This window comes from Podarcis gaigeae (genome assembly GCF_964106915.1).
Source record: "Podarcis gaigeae genome assembly, chromosome: 1".
NCBI lineage: Eukaryota > Metazoa > Chordata > Lepidosauria > Squamata > Lacertidae > Podarcis > Podarcis gaigeae.
This window is the reverse complement of record NC_139678.1, coordinates 21,152,496-21,176,883: the sequence shown is the minus strand read 5'-3', so window position 1 is coordinate 21,176,883 and position 24,388 is coordinate 21,152,496. Positions and strand designations below refer to the sequence as shown.

The 24,388-nt window shown below is 41.7% G+C and overlaps 1 protein-coding gene across 2 annotated transcripts in view; it reads left to right on the top strand.

Annotated features, from left to right (window-relative positions):
* LOC310842607 (kallistatin-like) overlaps positions 1 to 24,388 on the top strand; it is a 121,998-nt gene that overhangs the window by 40,116 nt on the left and 57,494 nt on the right. The window contains exon 1 of one of the 2 annotated variants that reach the window (XM_083734666.1): positions 19,992 to 20,022. The exons of the other annotated variant lie outside the window; for it this stretch is intronic. The gene's annotated coding sequence lies outside the window, so the exon portion shown is untranslated. Of the gene's footprint in view, positions 1 to 19,991; positions 20,023 to 24,388 lie in introns of those variants that run through there. 2 annotated transcript variants of the gene reach the window in all.

Sequence of the window (24,388 nt, the reverse complement as noted above, 5' to 3'; positions counted from 1 at the left end):
TGAGTTGTTCCCATGAGAAAGCAACGGCCCAGATGGTAGCAGTCAAACAGGAGACCGGGAAAAGGAAAGTAAAACAATGTCACTGCTATAAATCCCAAATCCTCCAGGGGGAGCTTAAAATGTCTTTAGGGAAGAGATCAATTCCAGTAAAATTAGTGAAATCAAATTTAATGTCCAGGAACCTTCAATAGAGTAAGTTTTAGCAGAGTTAGTATTTAAAAACCACAATGTTTCAGACAGTGCTTACTGGTATTCCGAATGGTGCTTCAAAGTAGCAAGTCCAAACTCCCTCAGATTGTTTCAAGATTTAGCTTCAAAGTGTCCAAACCTGCAGGCTGACTGCTCAATTACTCAGGCAGTTCCAGCACCTGGGTTTCTTGCTTAAATTGTAATCCCAATAGAAGAAAGGTATCACAGTCCAAATAGAAGTCATAAAATCCAATGCTTAAAGTCCTTATTCTGCTTAAAAAGAAATTCAGTGGGTGCTCAGATCAGTTAGGTTAAAAGTTCACTCTTTGCCTCCACTCCTCCAGCTCTTTACTTTGAAGTTCAATGGCAGCGGAAGATGGACTTCCTGTTTTTCGTCACTCCGCTTTCAGCCAAATTCCGTGTTTTTAGGTCTCAAAATTTTGTAAAATCCTTGTTACTCACGGGTTGTTACTTTCTGAATCAGAAATTTCAGGAAGAGAGGTTAGCGCTCACCGGCAGCAGCAGCGCGGCTTCGCTCCATTGATTGCGAAACGACCCACAGCGCCGCTACCCCCTTCCTGATCCGGAGCCCCTTACGGGGTTCCTTCAATGTTTCGGGGGTTGCTCCTGGCGCCCGCCGGGTCCCGAGACCACAGGCTTCTGCTGCCTGTGGTTTTCCGATGTGGGTCTCCGCTTCGCCGTAGCGGACGACCCGTTCTCAGCGGAGCTCCCTCTCCCAGTTAGAAGAGGGCAGCCAATGCCGTTCGCGCCGCCTCCGGAAGTCCGAAATATAAGCAATTGTCAGCCTTGCTCCTGCTAAAACCAATGCCTACCAAAACGTCATTCAAACACTCATTCCAATTATGAGCAGATTGCTTGAGTCCATAAATAGATTTATGTAGTTTCCATACCTGATTTGATTTACCAACTTTCAATCTTGGCGGTAGCTCCATATAGAGCTCTTCAGCCAAGTCTGAATGAAGATAAGCTGTAGAGACATCAAATTGATTCACTTTGAACCCTTTCTGAGCAGCAACTGCTAATAGTGCCCGTAGGGTTTCACTCCTTGAAGTAGGTGAATAGACTTCGGAATAATGTAACCCCTTTCTTTGTGTAAAACCTCGAGCTACAAGCCTTGCTTTGTACTCTGGTTTCCCCATCGCTGTTGTCTTTATCCTGTACACCCACCTACAACTTACTGCCTTGGTACCTTCTGGCAGTTTGGTGATGGAAAACACACCCAGTTCTTTCATAGAATTCAACTCTTTTTGCATGGCCTCACGCCACCTACTGGCCTCCTCCTGGGGTAATTGCTCAACCTCCTCAAAACTTTCAGGTTCGCAATTTGCCAAACCAGCCCAAACACTAATAGCTTGGTACCTTTCAGGAGGTTTACCTTTGTTGGTACGCTTGGAATGCCTTAACAGTTCCTGTGATGTTCCTTCAGTTTCCCCCTCTGACCCAGAATCACTAGTCGTCACCTGTTTGTCACTAGTAGTTGAAGAACTTTCTGAGTCTGACTTTACATGTCTCTCTTGCTGTACAGGTGAACTTTTAGAGCTAGAAGATTCTGACTTTACAGACTTGGGTGAACTAGACGATTTCTCACCCTCGTCCTCAGACTCAAATTCCTCAGCCTGTTCTGGAACTAATACCTGCCCTGGGGCCTGAGTTTCATTGTTACTGTTCACCACATCAAATAGTATGTCGGGATTTCCATGAATTTTATTCCAACCATCCTGTTCACAAAATTCCGCACTTCTGCTGATTGTGATTTTTGTTTGATTGCCTTCTACATTCACAAATCTCCAACCTTTTGTGTTTGCTTGATAACCACAGAAAAACATTTCTTTAGATCTAGGATCGCCTTTCCTACGTTGTGCCCTAGGCACCAGCACATAAGCACGACATCCAAAAACTCTTAGATGATCAATTTTTGTTTTTTCCCCAAATAGCATGAAGTAAGGAGTGTTGTCTACTGTGCTATTGTACACTCTGTTAAAAGTATAATTCACATACAGTGCAGCCTCAGCCCAAAACCGCTGTGGAAGTCCAGAATCAAACAGCAAAGCAGCAATGGCTTCCTGTAATGTTCGAAATTTTCTTTCGGCAACTGCATTCTCCTGTGGTGAATAGGGATTGGTAAGTCTATGAACTATACCTTTCCTTTTTTAACCACGTCTCCAGCGTGTGGTTCACATATTCCCCACCACGATCTGATTGTATTTTACGCACCCTGGTGTCAAATTTACATTTGACTTCTTCAATCCAATCCATCAGGATGGAAGCTGCTTGTGATTTTTCTTTCAGAAAGAAAACCCAACTAGCCCTTGAAAAATCATCCACCAAAATTTGCATAAATCTCGCACCTCCAAGCGATTTGACTGGCATAGGGCCACACACGTCTGTGTGCACAAGTTCAAAGGGTTTCTTGCTTACTCTATCAGATTTGGATAGTTACATGTCTTAACCTTAGCATGTTTACAAGCACAACAATCCAGAAAATTTGAACAGGGTTTAATGTTACACTCCTCAGCTAAATCTGGCATCTTGCTTACATACTTAAAGCATATATGAGCTAACCTTCTGTGTAGTAGATGTGCACAACCTGTATGAGGAGCCTTATTTACACACTTAGCTTGCGCTTCACCTGTTGAACATCTACCTGCTGCTAACTGCTCTTCATCCAAAACAAAAAGCCCATCCTCACAGGGAATTTTAACTAGCTCCTTCCCCTGTTTCGAAATGGTGCACACATCATTTTCAAACTCAACCTTAAAACCACTTTTTACCAGGCATGACACACTCAAAAGTCCATTCTTCATTCCTGGAAGAACAAAAACAGGAAGGTTAGTTTGCAAACAATTAACATAAATTGTGCCTTTAAGGTTCATTTCTCGTTTACTATTGTCTGTTATAGTCACAGTTTTTGCGACTGGCAATGTCTTGCAGTTCATCAAGCTGCCACTAGATGTCGCTGGAACTAAACTGTGACTTGCTCCACTGTCAATTATCCACTTCAAGGTTTGTTGGCTCCTTTTAGGACTCTGTTGTGCTGCCATTGCAGATAGTCCCTTATCAGCACCTGTTCCCCCTCTGGATTGTTGATTCTTGTAGTTCTCACGTCGTCTTCCCCTGTAGCTCCGGAAACTGGCCTTGGACTGTTGAAATTCCTGTTGCTTTTCTGGACACTTTGCTATCAAATGAAACCTGCTGCCACATCGAAAACATGACTTGCTGGCCATAGCAGACACTTGTGAGGCTTCCTTACAGCTCTGCCTGCTAGTTCCCCCACGCTGGGAATTATCTGAACATCCAACCCTTGGGGTATTTGAATTATCAATACGTTTTCGATGGTGTTGATATTCTTGCTCACAAAATCTACCAGTCACATAATTCATATTCAGCTGGTCCACTGGCAAAACTTGTAAAGTTAGTACTAAGTTTTCAAACCCTGCATGCAGGCTGCTAAGCAGAGTATAAACTTTAATATTTTCAGGAAAATTCACACCTAGAGATGACAGTCGGTTGAAATACTCAGTCATCTGTGACGGGTGTTCAACCACACTATCCCCTGGCTTCAGTTTCAACTCATACAAAGCACGTATAATGTTCACCTTCTCTCCGGGCGTGGCTCTATGGTGAATTCGCCTAAGAGCTTCCCAAATTTCAAATGCAGACCTTAAATTTTCCACATGAGGGAATTGGGAATCGTCTATCGATACCATCAACATGCATCTAGCTTTAGTGTCCATTTTATCATGTTCCCTGTTCTGAGCATGTGCAGCACCCTGTTGCTCTGCTGTGGCATCTGCTGCAACAGCCACAAACGGCTTTCGCCTCTGGACATAGTCAGCCCACACTTCTTTGGCTTCCGACCAGACTTGAGCCCTCTTAGACCACTGCACGTAATTAGCAGAGTTCAACTTTGTAAAGGGAACCTGGAAATTTTCCACTGCCATTCTTGGGGTCGGCTGCTACTCCCTCTGTGTGCCCTTGCTTCTCTTTCCCCTTGGGATTTGTTTTACTCACTTTTCAGAAGCCTCCAGCCTCCTCTGAAGCCTTTTAAACTTTTTCCCTCCGTCTCTTCACTAGCAACCTACCACCGTCCTCTGTTTTTATTAACAAAACAAAAACACAACGGGAGGTCAAGCTAGCCTTTTGCAGCTAATGAAGCTGTAAATCTTCACTTACGCAGCTCTCTCAACTTTCTGCAGCCTCTCAGTTCCTTTAAGAGCTGGATTCATGACCAGGCCGGTCTTCTCTCATCCGAAAGCTGCTTTCACTTTCTCTGCACACAATACAGCTGTAGAAATGTAGAAGGATCCATAACCTAAGAGAGTCTGTGTACTGGTCCAGTAAACGCTTCCGCTGTGCAACCAGCAACAGTTCTCTTTGCAGAGCATTAATTAAGTCCAGTGCAGAGATTCTTGTTGCAGTACAAGCTTCAGAGTCTCAGCAGCAAAGAAATAATGACACAGGGAAGCCTGTCTTTCCAAAGACAGGTTTATTGCAGAAAGATAACAGAAACACCTCCGGAGCTTTCAGACATTTTTGCTTCACGCCCCGCAGGCAGAGAAAACAAACACTCTTTATATACCAAGCAACTTAACAACTTAACGAGCTTGACTACTTAAAGTCACATGACATTGCTAACTTGCCTGCGTCTTAGGTTTCACACCCTAACATAGATTGTCTTGGGTGAATGGACTTGTGGAGCGAGCAAGTCAGACTTTGCTTCAAGGCCTAAAAACCTTGTTGCATGATGCCAACCTCCCTGAGAAGTTTTGGGGGGAAGCTCTGTCAACGGTTGTTTATACCGTTAATTGGAGACTGTCATCACCCATTGGTTGTACTCTGTACAAGAAGATGTTTGGAAAAAAAACCCCGAATGTCAAGCACATGAAAATCTTTGGTTCTGACATGTGGGTACACACCCCACAAAGCAACAAGCTTGGGAAGCGTGGGGCACATGGTTTGTTCATGGGGTACGAAAAAGGTGCATACAGGGTATGGATGACTAACTCTAAGTCCATTAAGTTCACCAAGAGTGTTGAGTACAATCCTAAGTGGGGGGAAAATGTGGGAATTTTCCAGAGTTACCCAGAGGAGGATGAAGGTGGTGTGAAAAAGGCACATGATGTTGAGGAAGCTGAGGATGATGATGATGATGATCAGAGTTTGGATTCCAGTTCAGTTGGTGGCGCTGCTGCTGGTGTCAGCGACAGTGATGACACAGCAGACTACAAGAGCGCAAAGGCCTCAATCAGACCATCCGATGTGTCTGACAATGAACTGGAAGAACCACTGTTCACCGTTGGCCACTTTTCTCCTAAGAAGGAGGAGATGAGTCTAGAAGACTTGCGTCTGGTTCGCAGGTCTGAAAGGGTGACCAAAGGCAGACCTCCAAAGAGATTTGCTGATGAGTTTGCTAAGACGGCAACTGCTGTTCTTAGTAGCTCAGAGAAGGTGTGGGAACCTTCAAGCTTCAAAGAGGTTCAGGAGTTAACCTCTAAAGATGCTGAGCCCTGGCTAAATGCCATGAAGGCTAAAGTTGATTCCTTGAATAGGAAACTTGGGAGCTGGTACCGGTAGTCCCAGAAATGAGACTGGTTGGCAGCAAATGGGTCTTCAAGGCCAAGACAGACCAGAACGGCAAGGTTGTCAGACACAAAGCCAGATTGGTTGCCAGAGGTTTTTCACAGGTACCAGGACAGGATTACCACGAGACCTACTCACCCACCGTCAAATATGAGAGCATTTGGCTGATGCTCAAGATAGCTGCAGAGGAGAAACTGCATGTTTCCCATCATGACATTAATACAGCTTTTTTGTAAGGGATTTTGGGGGAGGAGCTGTACATGCTTCCACCTGATGGAATGCAGATACAGAAGGGAATGGTCTGTAAACTGCAGAAATCCTTATATGGTCTCAAGCAGAGTGCCAGGTGTTGGAACACAAAACTCACTGAGACATTGCTTTCTCTAGGTTTTCACCAGGGCAAAGCTGATCCGTGTGTGTTTGTCAAGGAGGAGGGGCAAAACAAACTGTATTGTTTATATTTTGTTGACGATCTTCTGATGTTTTGGAAGAATCACGCTTTTTACCAAAGCACCCTAGCTCAACTGAAGGAGCACTTTGACATGAAGGATCTTGGTGAGGTATCCAACTATCTTTCTCTGCAGGTGGAGAGGGACCAAGCAGGTAATTTTCTGATACACCAAACACAGAAAATTGCTGATGCATTAACCAGGTTGAATTTGGTTGATGCAAACCCAGCAGACACACCGATGGTGACAGGTTACCAGGAAGATAGTACTGCTGAAGCGTTTTCTGACACTACGCTGTACAGATGCATTCTAGGCAAGCTGAATTTCATTGCTAGATGTTCAAGACCTGATATAGCTGTAAGCACTAACCTGCTTAGCAGACATGCTAACAATCCTACTGTTCAGGATTGGAAAGCTCTGAAGTGCATAGCTCGCTATTTGAAAGGGACTTTGCACTACAGGCTGAGCTTCACCATTCAGAAGACTGGAGGTCTTGAAATCTTTGCAGATGCTAGTTTTGGAAGTGACACCACGGATGGTACAAGCACTTCTGGAGTATGCTACATGTACAACCACTGTCTGTTTGACTGGTTGTGCAAAAAGCAGACGACTGTAAGCCTACGTTCCTGTGAAGCAGAACTCAATGCTCTGTCATTTTCACTCATAGATTGTGAATGGTTGATGCAACTGTTTAAGGACATCAGAGTTTCTGTGAAATGTCCTATACAAGTGTATCAAGACAATAGATCCTGTTTGGCTTTGCTGAACTCAGAGAGTTGCAAGCAAAGAACCAAGTACTTGCAGATTAAGCTACATCGTGCAAGAGAGTGTATTCAGAAAGGACTCATTCAGGTGTCCTACATGCCTGGAAATGAAATTCCTGCTGATCTGTTGTCTAAGGTTGTTAACAGAGAACAACTTAAGGTTTACGTACAGAGGTTGCAATTGGGTTGAACCACAGGTACTATAGGTTACACGGAAAGGTGGAGGATGTTAGGATATTTCCGTTCCACCTTAAAAGGGAGCAACGGAAGTAGAGAGGGGAAACTCCGATGCCTGCCTGCGTATCTGACATCCAATAGCGATAAGAGTGAAAATGTTTATGACACTTTAAATGGGAAGGATGGCAACTAGGCAATGAAACTGCAGGGGCATTTAACAGCAATCCAAGGAAGCCAAAGCACTGTAGGATAAAATGAACGTGCCTAAGACATATGACAAGAGACACAATATACAGAGATTTGTTTGAGAAAACCAGGCTGGGTCTTGGTAATCACAGCATTCTTTTCTAAGTGCTCACAGGCAGATTGTTAAATTATCTATTCTAGGACCTTGAAGTCAAGGTCACTGCCAATGTCTTCTCCCCCTCCCCTTTTGAAGATGGGGAAAACATTTGCCCTCCTCCAGACTACAAAGACCTCACCTTTTCTCCAAGAATTCTCCAAGATTATAGACAGAGGCTCTTGGATATAGCTCATCAGGCCCTGCAGATTTGAATTCATTTGAAGTTCCATTACCATATTTTTTCCCTGTCTTAGACTGCAGCTCCCTCTATGGATTATTACCCCCCCCCCCCGTTATCACCAGGTTGGGCACTGCTTTTCTTTTCAGTGAAGACAGAGGCCAAGTATGTGTTGAGCAGTTCTGCCTTCACCCTAACACCGAATATAATTTCTGCTTGTTCTCCACACTGAGGACCTGCTAATTGCTTGTTCTTCCTCTTGCTTTGGGCATAGTCAAATAAACCTTTTTTATTATTTGTAACCTCTCCTGAAAGCCTCAGCTTATTCTGACCTTCTCCCTGCAACTGTTGGCTACTTGTGGATACTACACCTGCATGAGACATAATAATAAAATACTGTTAACCTGATCTTTCAAATGGCACAGGGGTCTACACCCCCCCCAAATGATCATGGAGTCAACGCTAGAGAGCACACATGAAATAAACAGCATATTTTTTAAGACTGTGAGAAAAGAAAGAAAACGCCAAGTGATTTTGCAGACAACTCAATCAGTGTTTTATTTGTTCAATTTGGGAACATGTGACAGTAATCACTCTGATACCTAAAAGCATCTTTCAGGGGTTCAGGAGCAGAGACACAGGAGGGGGAGCAAATGGAGAGTGAGGAGGAGGAATCCGAGTGGGGTGGAGGCAGTGACAGTGGCCAGAGTCATTCCACGAGCCTCTCCAGCGAATCGGAAGATTCACAGAAGGGAGCGCCGATGGCCAGGGCAAGGGGGGCTCCAGGGGGAAAACCCCAGGAGGAAGGGGCCAGCGGGGACTCCCTGAGCAGCAGTTGGAAATCAGGACCAGCTTCCCCACCAGAGCGCAGTAGGGAGGGGGAGTCCCAGGAATCGGGACCAGTGTTCTCACCACCAGCGAGAGGAGATGAGTCAGGTTTGACCACGCCCACATCGGAGAGCGGGGAAACGGTCAGGAGGAAGGTTACCGGCTGGGCGCGCGCGCCAAGTTCAAATGTACAGGCGAGCGGCACAGCAGGGAGCCCGGATAGGGAGCCAGGTCCTAAAGCCCGCCGGAAGGAAGGGCAAGACTCAGGGGGGTCAGCATCAGAAGAGTCCAGGAAGGAGGAAACCCCAGGGGGCAGAAGGACCCAGAGGAGGAAGGAACAGCGCAGGAGGTGGAGCCGGGCTAGGATCTTGAACTGGTGCAGAAGGGATAGTGACTCAGAGGGGACTTCGCCGATCTAGAGTCTAGACGTAGGGCTGCGCGCTCTGGGGTTTGAAATGGAAACTAAACTTCAATAAAGACTTTTGTACATTACATCAACCGGGCGTTGGTCCTCTGTGAGCTGGGACCTAGAGGCAGTCCTGACAGCATCTTATCAATCATGCTTCATATTGGAAACTCCATGTTTTCTGTGCCGCAACACAAGTTGAGAAATCATGCCTCAGTAGGATTCATGACTTTTCAGATGAAGTATCCTCCTGAAGAATCACCAACAAAAAGGGGTGATTGTAAGCAAATACACGAGGAAGGGATCTAGGAACAATTTTAGTGGCAGTAGTAGCTGCAGCTTCATTGCCATTCTCGTAGACATTTACATAAGCTTTGTGAATAGCCTGCAAAGAAATACAAAGAAATACAACCAAAATTAGTGCAAGATGGTGTCTGACTCGGGGTTTTATCATGAGAAAATCTAGGCCTTTAAAACAAATAAATCCACTAAATGTCTTAAGAAACAACATCATGTGGTCGTTTCTCAATCTGATTAAATATTGATCTGGTTCCTCTAACCAGTTCTAAGCATCATATTTTTGTATCAGTCAGCCTCAAGGAACTGATGGAATTTTCTGAAAATCTTGATGTCAATCTTCTCCATAATTATTTTTTTCCCAGTTCTTGTCTCTCTCCCTTACTGTTGATGAGAAGCAAGATCCCCATTCCAGGCTGATTATGCTATAAATACGAACATTTCTTTAATATATCAGATTTCTCCTCCTTCTCCAATGCTAACTGCAGTCTTCGCAAAGCAACTGGTACCGAATCATCTGCTCTTGAAAATTCTGTGCCCCCCCCCGATGTTTTTAGATCCCATCAGCCCCAGATAGCATGACCAAGGGAAGAGGGAGAGCTGGGGCTTAAGAGTCTCTCCATCAGTTCTGTCGGGAACTCCCCCCTCAACTGTCATCAAGCACCACTCATGCCATTAGGCTATAGTAGAGGGAGACATGGGTTTTTGGTGCCTCTTAATCATCCGAGCTGGAATAGCAAATATTTAGGCTCCTCCTCTCCATGAAAGATGGGATTGTGGTTCAATGACCCCAAATTATGTTCATTTGAACATAATTCAGACAAGAGGGTACCTCTGGTGGAAAATGGAGGATGTAAGAAAATATAGATCAACCTGTAGAATTTTGAGAAGCCTACCTTGGAAATCTTCAGCTCACGCTTCCCAGGAATTTCAGAGAGGTCTGCTTGATCTATTCTATTCAGGAAGAATAAATAATGCTGAAACGTTGCTCTTGTAAGGGAGCTTCACAACCTTGCAGGACAGGATCTTAACATGGTAAGTCTCAAACCAGCTGACTTTGTTCATCATAGGGACTTTCACCTTTGTTTCCTCATCCACATAGAAGTCTCCTTTATTATTATTGCATTATTATCAGGTTAATGAAATGATTAAAAAGGATTGTAAAGAGTGCGGTTATGTGGAATTGGATTCAAAATTTCAAACAGAAGTACTAAGTAACGACTATAAAATGTTATCAAAAATGTATAAATTGTTGCTGGAATTGTATACAAAAGATGACGAAGTTAAATCAGTGATGGTACATTGGGCCAGGGATTTTGGATATAATATACAATTGGATGATTGGATAAAACTATGGAATGAAAGATTAAGATTTACGGCATGTACTGCATTAAAGGAAAGTGTTATGAAAATGGTATATAGATGGTATAGTACACCAGTAAAACTTACAAAAATGTATAAAACATGTAATAATAATAATTATTATTATATATAATATATTATTATTATTATTATTATTATTATTATTATTATTATTAGTGTTGGAAGTGTAAAGAAAAAGAAGGGACATTTTATCATATGTGGTGGGAATGTAAGAAAGTGAAAGGCTTCTGGGAAATGATTTATAATGAATTGAAAAAGATGTTAAAATATACATTTGTTAAGAAACCGGAGGCTTTTCTTTTAGGAATTGTAGGAAATGAAATATGTAAAAAAGACTGTAAACTTTTCCAGTACGCAGTAACAGCGGCGAGAATACTCCTGGCCCAAAAATGGAAACAGGAAGAATTACCGACGGTTGAAGAATTGAGATCAAAATATACGGACTTGGCAGAACTGGATAAACTAACAGGGAAGATCCGATATTTGCAAGACCAGAAGTTCATCGAGGACTGGGGAAAATTTACAGATTATCTGAAAAATATATGTGATGAACAGACAACGCTTGTAGGTTTTCAAGATGTTCTGTGAAAATATGAGGAATATTGCAAAAAAGGGAATAAGGCTGGGGAGGGTATATTTTAAAGGCAATATTAAAATTAGAAAATGTGTAAACAAATAAATAAAACGGAAGATTGGCAGAGAAACTGAGGGAAGTAAAAAAAAAGATTATGTGATAAATTCTGATAAAGGTCGTATAAATTTGTATTTGAAAATGAATAAAATATTATAAAAAAAGAGAAAATGTTCTTCTCACCTCCGAACGAAGGTTGTAGTAGAAATGGACTAGCTTCACAGAAGGCAAATCTCTGTCACCTTCAGCAAGAGGAGAATTGTCATGGTCCTCCTTGTGGTCAAGAGTATGGTGACAGTGGGCAAAAGCACAGAGCCCAGCCAGAAGCAAAGACAGGTAGATGTGAGGCATTGTGTTCCTCTGGAAGTTCTCTGGGGGGAGGGGATCACATTTACAAATTATCATTGCAACTATACAATGAAGGATGTTGGCATTGTGTTTAGGTCTATTTTATATTAACATGGCAGACAATCTTTATTTGTTGCTTTTGTCCTTTACGGTCTCTTAAGCTTCTCTGGTACTGTTGTGCGGAGGACTCTGGCTTGCATTTCAGCTATTGTCTGGCATTCTGGCAGAAAATTTTTAAAAACCCACTTTTCCCCCCTTTGGGCAGAATATTAGGGACAAAGTGATCTTTGTTAAAACCAATGTCTCTTTTTTTTAAAAAAAAGAAACAAACGTGTCAGCAGTCATCCTGAAGAATCATCATGAAGTTGCTATAGGAAGTTCCAAACATTTAACAATTAAAAAATAAATAAATGGTGCCAGTACTGTGTGCCCCCAGAAAAAGACCTTTGTCAATGACCCAAAATGGAATAAGGTAAAAGACAGCAAAATTTGCCTGATGCTATTTCTTTTTTCATTTTATCTTTCATTTTAATTTTGCATTGTTACATTCAGTTACACCTTTTATCATTCTTTACAATTACTGTCTATTCGTCTTTTTGATTTATACCATTGTGACTTCGCTCCATCAATGCTCAGCTTTCAATATTACTCATTACTATAAGATTGTGTTAAGGAAAATTATTTACATATTCCCCATTAGTCACTTTTCTTCTTTTAACCTTAACTTTACGAACTTCAGTCAATGCATATCAATACATTTGTTCTGAAACAATATTTTGTCATGTATTCTTCCGTACATTCCCATTCTTTCTTTAATTTTTGATTTGATTGGAATCTTGTAGCTGCTGTCATTTTAGCCAGATCTATCAATTCACAAAGCTTGTTTTGCCACTCTGCTACTGAGGGAATGGTGTCCCCTTTCCAGTTTTTGACTAATGGTAGTCTGGCAACAGCTGTGGCACATAAAAACACATTTTTCGTATCACCGGGGATGTCTTTTGAGACTAAGCCTAGTAGAAACGCTTCTGGCTTTTTCTCAAATGATGTCCTAAACATCTTTTTTAGTTCTTTGTGAATGTTACTCCAGAATGTTTTTATTTTCCCACATCCCCACCATACATGATACATCGTTCCCTCCACCTCTTGACATCTCCAACACAAATTTGATTTTAGTTTGTATATTTTGGCTAGTCTGACGGAAGTCATGTACCACCTACATGACTTCAGTATGTGCCTGATGCTATTTCTAACCACCCGTTGCAACTCCCCATTTCTAAAGCTGCTTCTATTCTGCAGCCTCCTTTTCAACCCATTTTTCACCATCACCTCCTTTTTCATACCTGCTCCTCTTCTCTTCTCTTCTCTTCTCTTCTCTTCTCTTCTCTTCTCTTCTCTTCTCTTCTCCTCTCTCCTTTCCTGACATCTCCATTGGCACACAGACCACCCCCATGGTACCCTCCAAGCCACCCTCTGCTGTAGCAGCATCAGGAAAGGCATGCTTGATACTTACAGAATGTTCAGAGGTGTCTCTGGGAAGAAGCAGGGAAAACTCTTTCCAGTAAGTGGCTATTTATGTTGGGGCACTGTCTCCTTCATTAAACACAACTGACTAAGCCAAGAACAACAAATATTGACTATGGCTTGCATTGCTGGATACCATCATCATCAATCTTTTTTATGGTCCAGAGACCCAACAAATCATTACCAAGCAATACACAGTTCATACAGCCTACCTCCAGGTTAAACAAGCATTTTGTTCAGAATATAGGGATCGTTGGAGTAGTATCTACAAATATGGACAAAGCACAAAGAGATAATTACCAAAGATGGAAGATTACCAAAAACTTTTTTTGAAATGACTGACAATATGGACTTAATTGATATCTGGAGAACAAAGAATCCTCTTGAAAGAGAGGGAACCTTCTTTTCTGAAGCCAAGATGACATGGACCAGAATTGACCAAATTTGGGTTACTAGAGGAATGGCACCAAAGATAAAGAAAGTGGCAATCTGCCCAAAAACTTGCTCCGACCACAACGCAGTAAAAATGGAGATGAAGCAAATAACAACTGGCTCCTTCAGGATGAATGACACCTTATTTAGAGATGAAGAAGTTTTTAAAAAGGCCCAAAAAACCTTGAGAGACTATTTTGAAATAAACATGAACACCAATGTTGAAAAAAGAGTAATCTGGGACGCAAGTAAAGTCGTTATGTGAGGACTTTTGATACAACAAAACGCAATAAAAAAGAGAAGCCAAAATGAGAAAAAAGATAGGATTTTGGAGAAGATAAAAGAAGGGGAAAGGAAATTAAGATTAAAACCAAAATCTCAAGAGATTCTGAGAGAAATTAAATTATACCAAACACAATATATGGAACTGATGAACCAAGAAATAGAATGGAAAATTAAACAGATGAGACAAAAGACATTTGAATCAGCAGACAAATGTGGAAAATTATTGGCTTGGCAAATGAGGAAAAGATTAAAACTAAATACGGTCACAAATTTAGAAGTGGAAGGAAAGAACATTTATAAGCCAAATGTGATTAGAAATTGCTTCCAGAAGTACTTTAAACAATTATATGCACAAGGGCCCCAGAATGAAATGGACATTGACTGTTTTTTGAAGACAAATGGATTACAAAAGAAGAAAGTAAATTAAGGTTGAACTGTAAAATATCTGACCAGGAGATAGAAGGTGCCATTCAAAACATGCAACTGGGCAAGTCCCCGGGACCGGATGGGCTGACTTCCAGATACTATAAAGCTTTGAAGGAGTGGTTGTTACAACCTTTGAAAGCAGTCTGCAATGAAATTTTGGAGGGGAAAAGAGCACCAGAATCGTGGAAAGAGAATACATTACACTTATACCAAAGACAGAGACTGAAAAGACCCAACTTAAGAACTACCGCCCTATCTCGTTATTAAATGTGGATTACAAAATCTTTGCTGACATTTTGGCTAAGAGATTGAAAAAAGTTTTGATGGAGGAGATTCATAGAGACCAAGCGGGCTTTCTCCCAAGAAGACATTTGTCAGATAACGTAAGGAATATAATTGTTATTTTGGAAAAATTAGAAGTGAACATAAACACTAAAGCAGTTTTGATCTTTGTGGACGCAGAGAAAGCCTTTGACAATATTTCTTGGAGTTTTATGAGGAAAAATCTCCAGGGGATGGGGGTAAGCCAAGGGTTTGAAAATGGTATAAGTGCAATATACTCTGAACAAAAAACAAAGCTAATTGTAAATAATGTGGTTATGGAAGAATTTTACATAGAAAAAGGGACACATCAGGGGTGCCCAATCTCCCCACTACTTTTTATATCAGTCCTGGAGGTTTTGCTGAATATGATTAGAAGAGTCCAGTTGGTTAAAGGTATACAGATCGGAGCCAAACAGTACAAATTGAGAGCGTTTGCAGATGATCTTGTTCTTACATTACAAGAGCCAGAATCTAGTACTAAAAGGGTTTTAGAATTAATTCAAGAGTTTGGTCAAGTAGCAGGATTTAAACTGAATAAGTTAAAAACTAAGGTATTGGAGAAAAATTTAACACCTATTGAAAGGGAGAGGTTTCAGAATGAGACAGGTTTAACTGTGGTTAAGAAAGTGAAATATTTGGGGATTAACATGACAGCTAAAAATGTGAATTTGTTTAAAGATAATTCTGAGAAATGTTGGACAGAAGTGAAAAAAGATTTGGAAATTTGGTCAAATTTGAAGCTTTCCTTGTTGGGGCGAATTGCAGTTATAAAGATGAATGTATTGCCTAGACTGTTATTTTTATTCCAAACATTGCAAATAGTTGACAAGATGGACTGTTTCAAGAAGTGGCAGAAATATATTTCTAAATTTGTCTGGCAGGGCAAGAAGCCCAGAATAAAATTTAAGATATTAACTGATGCAAAGGAAAGGGGTGGATTTGCCCTGCCAGACCTTAAATTATATTATGAAGCAGCAGCTTTCTGCTGGCTGAAAGACTGGCTACTTCTGGAGAATACAGACATTTTGGACCTAGAAGGATTTAATAATACTTTTGGGTGGCATGCATATCTGTGGTACGACAAGGTTAAAGCTCATAAAGCTTTTAAAAACCATATTGTCAGGGAAGCATTGTACAATGTCTGGGTCAAGTATAAAGATTTGCTGGAAAACAAAACTCCAAGGTGGTTGTCCCCAATGGAGGCAAAGGCTGTAAAAAAACTCAATATGGAATCTAAATGGCCGAAATACTGGGAGATTTTGGAACAAGAAGGGGATAAATTGAAATTGCAGAGTTACGAGAAATTGAAAGATAAAGTGTGAGATTGGCTTCATTATTATCAAATAATGGAGATTTATAAGTTAGACAGGAAAATTGGTTTCCAGGTGGAAAAATCAAAATTGGAAACAGAACTGTTAGAACCCAAAACTAAGAATTTGTCAAAAATGTATAACTTGCTGTTGGAATGGAATACACAGGATGAAATAGTTAAATCAGCTATGATCAAGTGGGCACAAGATATTGGTCATAATATTATGTTTGAGGACTGGGAACGGTTGTGGACCACCGGTATTAAATTTACGGCATGCAATGCCCTAAAAGAAAATATTATGAAAATTATTTATAGGTGGTACATGACTCCAGTCAAGCTTGAAAACATTTACCACTTGCCTGATAATAAGTGTTGGAAATGTAAAGAAACTGAAGGTACATTCTTTTACCTTTGGTGGACATGCCCAAGGATTAAGACTTTCTGAGAGATGATTTATAATGAAATGAAAAAAGGTATTTAAATATACCTTCCTGAAGAAACCAGAGGCCTTTCTCCTGGGCATGGTTGGCCATTTGGTGTCAAAGAAGGATAGAACATTTTTTATGTATGCTACAACAGCAGCAAGAACACTCAATGCAAAGTATTGGAAGACAGAAGATTTACCCACCGTGGAAGAATGGCAGATGAAGGTTATAGACTATATGGGACTGGCAGAAATGACCGGCAGAATCCGAGACCAGGGAAAAGAGACAGCGGAAGAAGATTGGAAGAAATTTAAGGACTATCTTAAGAAACACTGTAAGATTATTGAATGTTAGAACGATGTTGATTTAGAAATTAAGGGTTTTTTAGCTGTAATGATTAGGTAATTAAGAAAAGAAAGATCAAAAATTAAATAGAAATTAGGGGAAGGATTTGCTGAATTGATTTAATTAGAGATTGGAATACAGGAAGGCGAGGTATGAGGAGGTCGGGAAAGTAAGTTTTGTGAATATAAGGGATTGAAATTATACTTGTTATTGTATGTGTTTTGTATGTATGTCTTATTGCCTTTTCTGTTTTTTTTGTTTTTTCTATTTTATATAATTTTTTGAAAACTTTAATAAATATCTTTAAAAAAAACAACAAAAACAGAATATAGGGATCGTTGGTTCTTGCAACCACCGATAAAAACTTTGCCACTGCTAATCTTCCAGCATTTGTCCTGTCTTCCGATAGGAACCTGACATAGTGAGCCTCTGATTTTCCCGGGAAAGGTACCAGCAATGGTAATAACAGTTCAGCCCTTGCTTGCTCATGTTTTCCACAGTGCAATAAAATATGTTTTATGGAATCGATGTCTTGAGCACACAAGCAAAGTCTGTCCTGTTAGGGAACTCCTCTCAACCTGCCATCCAACACTGCAGAAGGAAAGACATTTAGTCTGGCTTTGGTGAAAAGCCTCCAATAATTTGGTACTGTCTGATTTTTAATGTAAGATGTTAACTTAAAGACATGCCCATATTGTACTCCGACTGCCAGCAGACTAAAGAATGCGTGTGATCGAGATCGCAAGTCACTGTGTGCATTATCCCATAATCTTTGCTTTAACGTCTTTAGGGCACCTTCTCCACCTCTGACACATAATTTTCTAGAGCAGATGATTCAGTACCAGTTGCTTTGCGAAGAATGCAGTTAGCATTGGAGAAGGAGGAGAAATCTGATATATTATATTATATATATTATAACGCTTAATCGGCCTATAGAAACGCTGGACTAAATTACTTACCTACATCTTATTTCAAAATCAAAAAAGAGTATAAAGCCCTTTTGGCCTCATAAAAAAAGGCAGTCCGAACAAAATTCCTGGTCCCTGCTATTGAATGCCTCACTAAACAATGAAACTAAACTCTTTTGGCAATTATTCATCCCCCCAGCTGTGCCATTCCAGCTCAGGTTTGGGAGAACCACTTCAGAAATATATTTATGGAAAATCCAAACCTCCCTTCCAGCTTCCAGGATGATGACAGGGCAGAATTGCCACTGCTCCCTCATTGGAGGCCGGATACTGTGGAGGAAGTCCATACATTAATTGGGAATCTGAAGAGCGGAAAGGCTCCGGGGAAAACTTTATCCCAGGGGAACTGATTACATCAAACCAGCACTGGTGGGCTCCGCTTCTGGCAGCACTTTTTATGGTAGTAAAGTACTATATAGCTGGAAACATGCTTTGGTAGCCGCAATCTTTAAGAGAGGCCACCCAAATGTATCCTCCAATTATAGGCCAATTAGCCTGCTTTCAATAATTGGAAAGCTGTATGTCCGATTCCTCAGTAGCAAACTGACAACTTTTCTAAATGAACATAATATAGTATCTGAAGCCCAGGCAGCCTCTCATGAGAACCATTCAACATCAGACCACTGTCTAATGCTCTCCTTCCTAGCTGAGAGGTATACCAGGCCTCTATAGGGTAAACTCTTTGTGGCCTCCATGGATCTGAAATCAGCGTTTGACTCCATCCCCACATCCCAGCTATGGTTCAAATTAAATTTGATTTTGCAGGACAAAAGACTCCTCTTTCTTATAAAAGCCCTGTACAATGGAACCAAAGTCAGCAGGGACAGTTACTGAACAGTATCGAGATCACATGGGGGGTGAGACAGGGGTGCATTTTGGCCCCCACATTGTTTTGTCTATTCTTAAATGACCTAGAAGTGAGCTTAATGGACACCTTCCAAAAATAGGAATAAGTAGGAACCCCTTGTTGTTATATGTGGATGACACGGCCATCATCTCACGTTCCAGACCAGGTTTGAATTATCTGCTGAGGAAATTTTCTGATTACTGTTCTGGAAATGGTTTATCCATTAATTATGAAAAATCTAAAATTATAGTTTTCGAAAGAAGCTTCTCCCGGTCTAAATGGGTGCTGGATGGCCATAACCTTGAACAGATCAAATAATTCAGTTATCTAGAGCTCACAATTCATCATACAGGATCTTGGAAGCACCACTGGCAAACCTCCCTTCAAAAGGCGGAGATCACAAAGCTAGCCATACTCAGATTCTTTTTCACAAAGGGAGGCAAATATGTTCCAGCAGCCTTAAGGGTTTTCAACGCAAAGCCCGTTTCCCAAGTCCTGTACGCTGCAAATGTCTGGCATAATGGGGACCTGCCAAAACTAGATGGCTTTCAGGCAAAATTTCTACGATCTCTGTTGCAGGTACCCAACTGTGTCCCCAACTCCATACTTCTGTTAGAAGCTGGTGAATGCCCAATTTCAACTAAAGCATGGTGGGCTGCCCTAAAACATTGGCTCAGGATTTCAGTGTTTGATCTAGGGAAGGGTTTGTACCAACAACTGACCAATGAGGAATTTGCCAGCAAATGGCAGAAAACTATGGCTAAAAAAGCCACCTCTATTGGTCTGTCACCCCCTCCCAACTGTATTACCTAGGTTATGAAGGCGCCCTAAAGACGTTAAAGCAAAGATTATGGGATAATGCACACAGTGACTTGCGATCTCGATCACACGCATTCTTTAGTCTGCTGGCAGTCGGAGTACAATATGGGCATGTCTTTAAGTTAACATCTTACATTAAAAATCAGACAGTACCAAATTATTGGAGGCTTTTCACCAAAGCCAGACTAAATGTCTTTCCTTCTGCAGTGTTGGATGGCAGGTTGAGAGGAGTTCCCTAACAGGACAGACTTTGCTTGTGTGCTCAAGACATCGATTCCATAAAACATATTTTATTGCACTGTGGAAAACATGAGCAAGCAAGGGCTGAACTGTTATTACCATTGCTGGTACCTTTCCCGGGAAAATCAGAGGCTCACTATGTCAGGTTCCTATCGGAAGACAGGACAAATGCTGGAAGATTAGCAGTGGCAAAGTTTTTATCGGTGGTTGCAAGAACCAACGATCCCCATATTCTGAACAAAATGCTTGTTTAACCTGGAGGTAGGCTGTATGAATTGTGTATTGCTTGGTAATGATTTGTTGGGTCTCTGGACCATAAAAAAGATTGATGATGATGGTATCCAGCAATGCAAGCCATAGTCAATATTTGTTGTTCTTGGCTTAGTCAGTTGTGTTTAATGAAGGAGACAGTGCCCCAACATAAATAGCCACTTACTGGAAAGAGTTTTCCCTGCTTCTTCCCAGAGACACCTCTGAACATTCTGTAAGTATCAAGTGTGCCTTTCCCGATGCTGCTACAGCAGAGGGTGGCTTGGAGGGTACCATGGGGGTGGTCTGTGTGCCAATGGAGATGTCAGGAAAGGAGAGAAGAGAAGAGGAGCAGGTATGAAAAAGGAGGTGATGGTGAAAAATGGGTTGAAAAGAAGGCTGCAGAATAGAAGTGGCTTTAGAAATGGGGAGTTGCAACAGGTGGCTAGAAATAGCATCAGGCACGTACTGAAGTCATGTAGGTGGTACAGTGGTACCTCGCAAGACGAATGCCTCGCTAGACGAAAAACGTGCAAGACGAAAGGGTTTTCCGTTTCTTGAGTTGCTTCGCAAGACGAATTTCCCTATCAGCTTGCTTCGCAAGACGAAAACGTCTTGCGGGTTTGCTTCCTTTTTCTTAAAGCCGTTAATACCCAGGGAATCCACGCTTCGCAAGACGAAAAAATTGCAAGACGAAGCAACTCGTGGAACAAATTAATTTCGTCTTGCGAGGCACCACTGTACATGACTTCCGTCAGACTAGCCAAAATATACAAACTAAAGACTTCCGGAGGCGGCGCGAATGGCAATGGCTGCCCTCTTCTAACCGGGAGAGGGAAGCTCCGCTGAGAAAGGGTCGTCCGCTGCGGCGAAGCAGAGACCCACTTTGAAAAACCACAGGCGGCAGAAGCCTGTGGTCTCGGGACCCGGCGGGCGCCAGGAGCTACCTCCAAAACGTTGAAGGAACCCCGTAAGGGGCTCCGGATCGCGGAGGGGGTAGCGGCGCTGTGGGTCGTTTCGCGGTCAACGGAGCGAAGCCGCGTTGCTGTTGCCGGTGAGCGCTGACCTCTCTTCCTGAAACTGCTGATTCGGAAAACAACAACCCGTGAGTAAATAAGGACTTTACAAAATTTGGAGACTCAAAAACATTGAATTTGGCTGAAAGCGGAGTGACAAAAAACAGGAAGTCCGTCTTCCGCTAACACTGAACTTGAAAGTAAAGAGCTGGAGGAGTGGAGGCAAAGAGTGAACTTTTACTTAACTGATCTGGGCATCCATGGAAATTACTTCTAAGCAGAATAAAGATTTTAAGCAATTGTTTTTATGACTTTCATTTGGACTGTGTTACCTTTCTTCTATTTGGATTACAACTTAAGCAAAAAACCCAGGTGCTGGAACTGCCTGAGTAACTGAGCAGCCAGTCTGCAGGGTTGGATACTTTGAACTTAAACTTTGAAACAATCTGAGGGAGTTTGAACTGGATACTTTGAAGCACCTCTTGGAATACCAGTAAGCACTGTCTGAAACATTGTGACTTTTTAAATACTAACTCTGCAAAATCCACTTTATTGAAGGTTCCTGGACATTAAATTAGATTTTACTAACTTTATTGGAATTGATCTCTTCCCTAAAGACATTTTAAGCTCCCCCTAGAGGATTTGGGATTTACAGCAGTGACATTGTTTTACTTTCCTTTTCCCGGCCTCCTGTTTGACTGCCACCATCTGGGCCGTTGTTTTCTCATGGAAACAACTCTGCTTGACCTTGACTTTTAGATAACTTTGGAATGAGTGGCGCTAGAAAAAAGGGACCAAGAACTAGACAAACAACTTTAACAACTCTAACCGCAGCCTCTCAGGCACGTAGATCATCTGTGCCTACTCTGCCCTCGGAGGAAGAAGCTGCTTCTCTGCCACGGGCAGGGGAGGGAGAAACTGAGGAATTACAATTGGAAGATATGGCCTCAGGAGCAACTGGCTCTATTTTAGAGAGAATTCTTGAAAAATTGGAGTCTTTGGACAGAAAAGTTGATCAGCAAACAGCCAAAATTGACCAAAATACAGAATGTTTAAATAGACTATCTGGACAAGTTGCACAGAATACTCAAGCAATTGGAGAACTGAAGGAGGCTGCAGGTGAAAATCAGAAACTGGTTGAGGATACCAGCCAAAGACTGGGAGAGTTGGAAAAAGAGGTAAGACCACTCAGTAAACAAGTAGGTGAACATCAGACCTATCTTTCTATGATAGAACTTCGGAACAGGGAGACCAACTTAAGGATAAGATCGATACCAGAAGTGGAAGAAAGCAACCTAGCTGAGTTTCTGACTAAAGAATTCTCCAAATTTTGGAACCTAGAGGAAAAAGACTTTAAAATTGTATCAGCTTTCAGGCTTGGAAGACTTATAAAAAAAGAGAAGCCCAGAGACTGTTTGATTACGTTGAGATCAAAGGAGGAAAGGGACAAGATTTTGGGCCTGCAATACGGAAAGTCACTGGACATTTCGGACAAAAGAATTGAAATTTACAGGGACATCCCTAAACAACTGTTGGACCTTAGATCTGATTATTTGGAATTAGTAAAATTGTTGAGGAGCAACTCAATCATCTTCAGGTGGGACTTTCCCCAAGGATTATCTTTTACTTGCAGAGGGAAGAAGATCAAAATTAGAACATTGGAAGATAGAGATAAGTTTCTGACTGCATACGGAGAGGACCTTCATAAAGGACTTGAACTACCCGCGGGGCCTGAACCACCAGGGGTACCTGCACCATTGGACTCTAAAGACCCGGAGAACAAAGTACCACCCCAAGGAAAATAACCAGATTTATTCAGGATGTCTCTGCAACTTTTAAGTTGGAACATAAATGGCTGTAACATTCTGGGAAAAAGGAGGAAAATTTTTCACATATTAAAAAAGGAACAATTGGACATTATTTGTTTACAAGAAACACATGTGACTAGGCTCCACAGAAAAGTATTAATAAACAAAAGGCTCGGCCAGGAATTTATATCTTCGGACACAGTAAAGAAGAGAGGCGTGGTGATATATGCAAAAGAGAGTCTTTCACCCAAATTTCTATTTAAAGATGAACATGGAAGAATTTTGGCAATCGAAATACAACATCAAGGAGAGAAAATCCTGATATTAGGAATTTATGCTCCGAATGAAGGTAAATCGGAATTTTACAAGAAGTTGCATGAGATTATGCCGGACTATCTGGACTATAACAACATCATTATGATGGGAGACATGAATGGGGTCGTATCAACTAACATGGATAAGTCACAAAGCCAAAACGTCACAAAAGACGGAAGACTACCAAAGACCTTCTTTGAAATGACAGACAATATGGATTGGATTTACATCTGGAGAGTGAGAAACCCCTTGGGAAGAGAAGGAACATTTTTCTCTGAAGCCCAGCTGACTTGGACAAGAATCGACCAAATATGGATAACTAGAGGTCTGGCAGCCAAGGTCAGAAAGGTGGAAATCTGCCCAAAGACCTGCTCCGACCATAATGCATTGAAAATGGATATGACACTATTACCAACCGGTTCCTTTAGATGGAAGATGAATGACAACTTGTTTAGAGATCAGGAGATCATTAAGAAGACCCAAAAAACTCTGAAGGACTACTTTGAGATAAACATGAACACTACGGTGGAAAAAAGAACTATTTGGGACGCAAGCAAAGCTGTGATGAGGGGGTTCTTGATACAACAGAATGCTGTAAAGAAAAGGACACAAAATGAGAGGAAAGACAAGATTTTGGAGAAAATCAAAGAATTAGAAAAGAAGTTAAGATTAAATCCGAAGTCACAGCCGATTCTGAGAGAAATTAAACTTCATCAAGCACAATATTCTAAACTGATAAATCAGGAAATAGAGTGGAAGATTAAATTAATGAAACAAAAAACCTTTGAATCGGCAAACAAATGTGGGAAACTGCTAGCGTGGCAGTTGAAGAAGAGACAAAAATTAAATACAGTTACGAATTTGGAAATTGAAGGAAGAAACATCCAGAACCCCGTGGAGATTAGAAAATGTTTTCAGAAATATTTTAAAAAATTATACACTCAAGGGCCGCAGGATGAAGTAGAGATTAAACAATTCTTGGGAAAAAATGGACTTAAAAAACTCTCACAAGAAAATAGATCACTCCTGAGTAGTAAAATAACACGACAAGAGATTGAACAAGCCATTCAGAACATGCAATTGGGCAAATCTCCAGGACCAGACGGGTTGACCTCCAAGTATTAGGTAAAGGTACCCCTGCCCGTACGGGCCAGTCTTGACAGACTCTGGGGTTGTGCACCCATCTCACTTAAGAGGCCGGGGGCCAGCGCTGTCCGGAGACACTTCCGGGTCACGTGGCCAGCATGACAAAGCTGCATCTGGCGAGCCAGAGCCGCACACAGAAACGCCGTTTACCTTCCCGCTGGTAAGCGGTCCCTATTTATCTACTTGCACCCGGAGGTGCTTTCGAACTGCTAGGTTGGCAGGCGCTGGGACCGAGCAGCGGGAGCGCACCCCGCCGCAGGGATTCGAACCGCCGACCTTTCGATCGGCAAGTCCTAGGTGCTGAGGCTTTAACCCA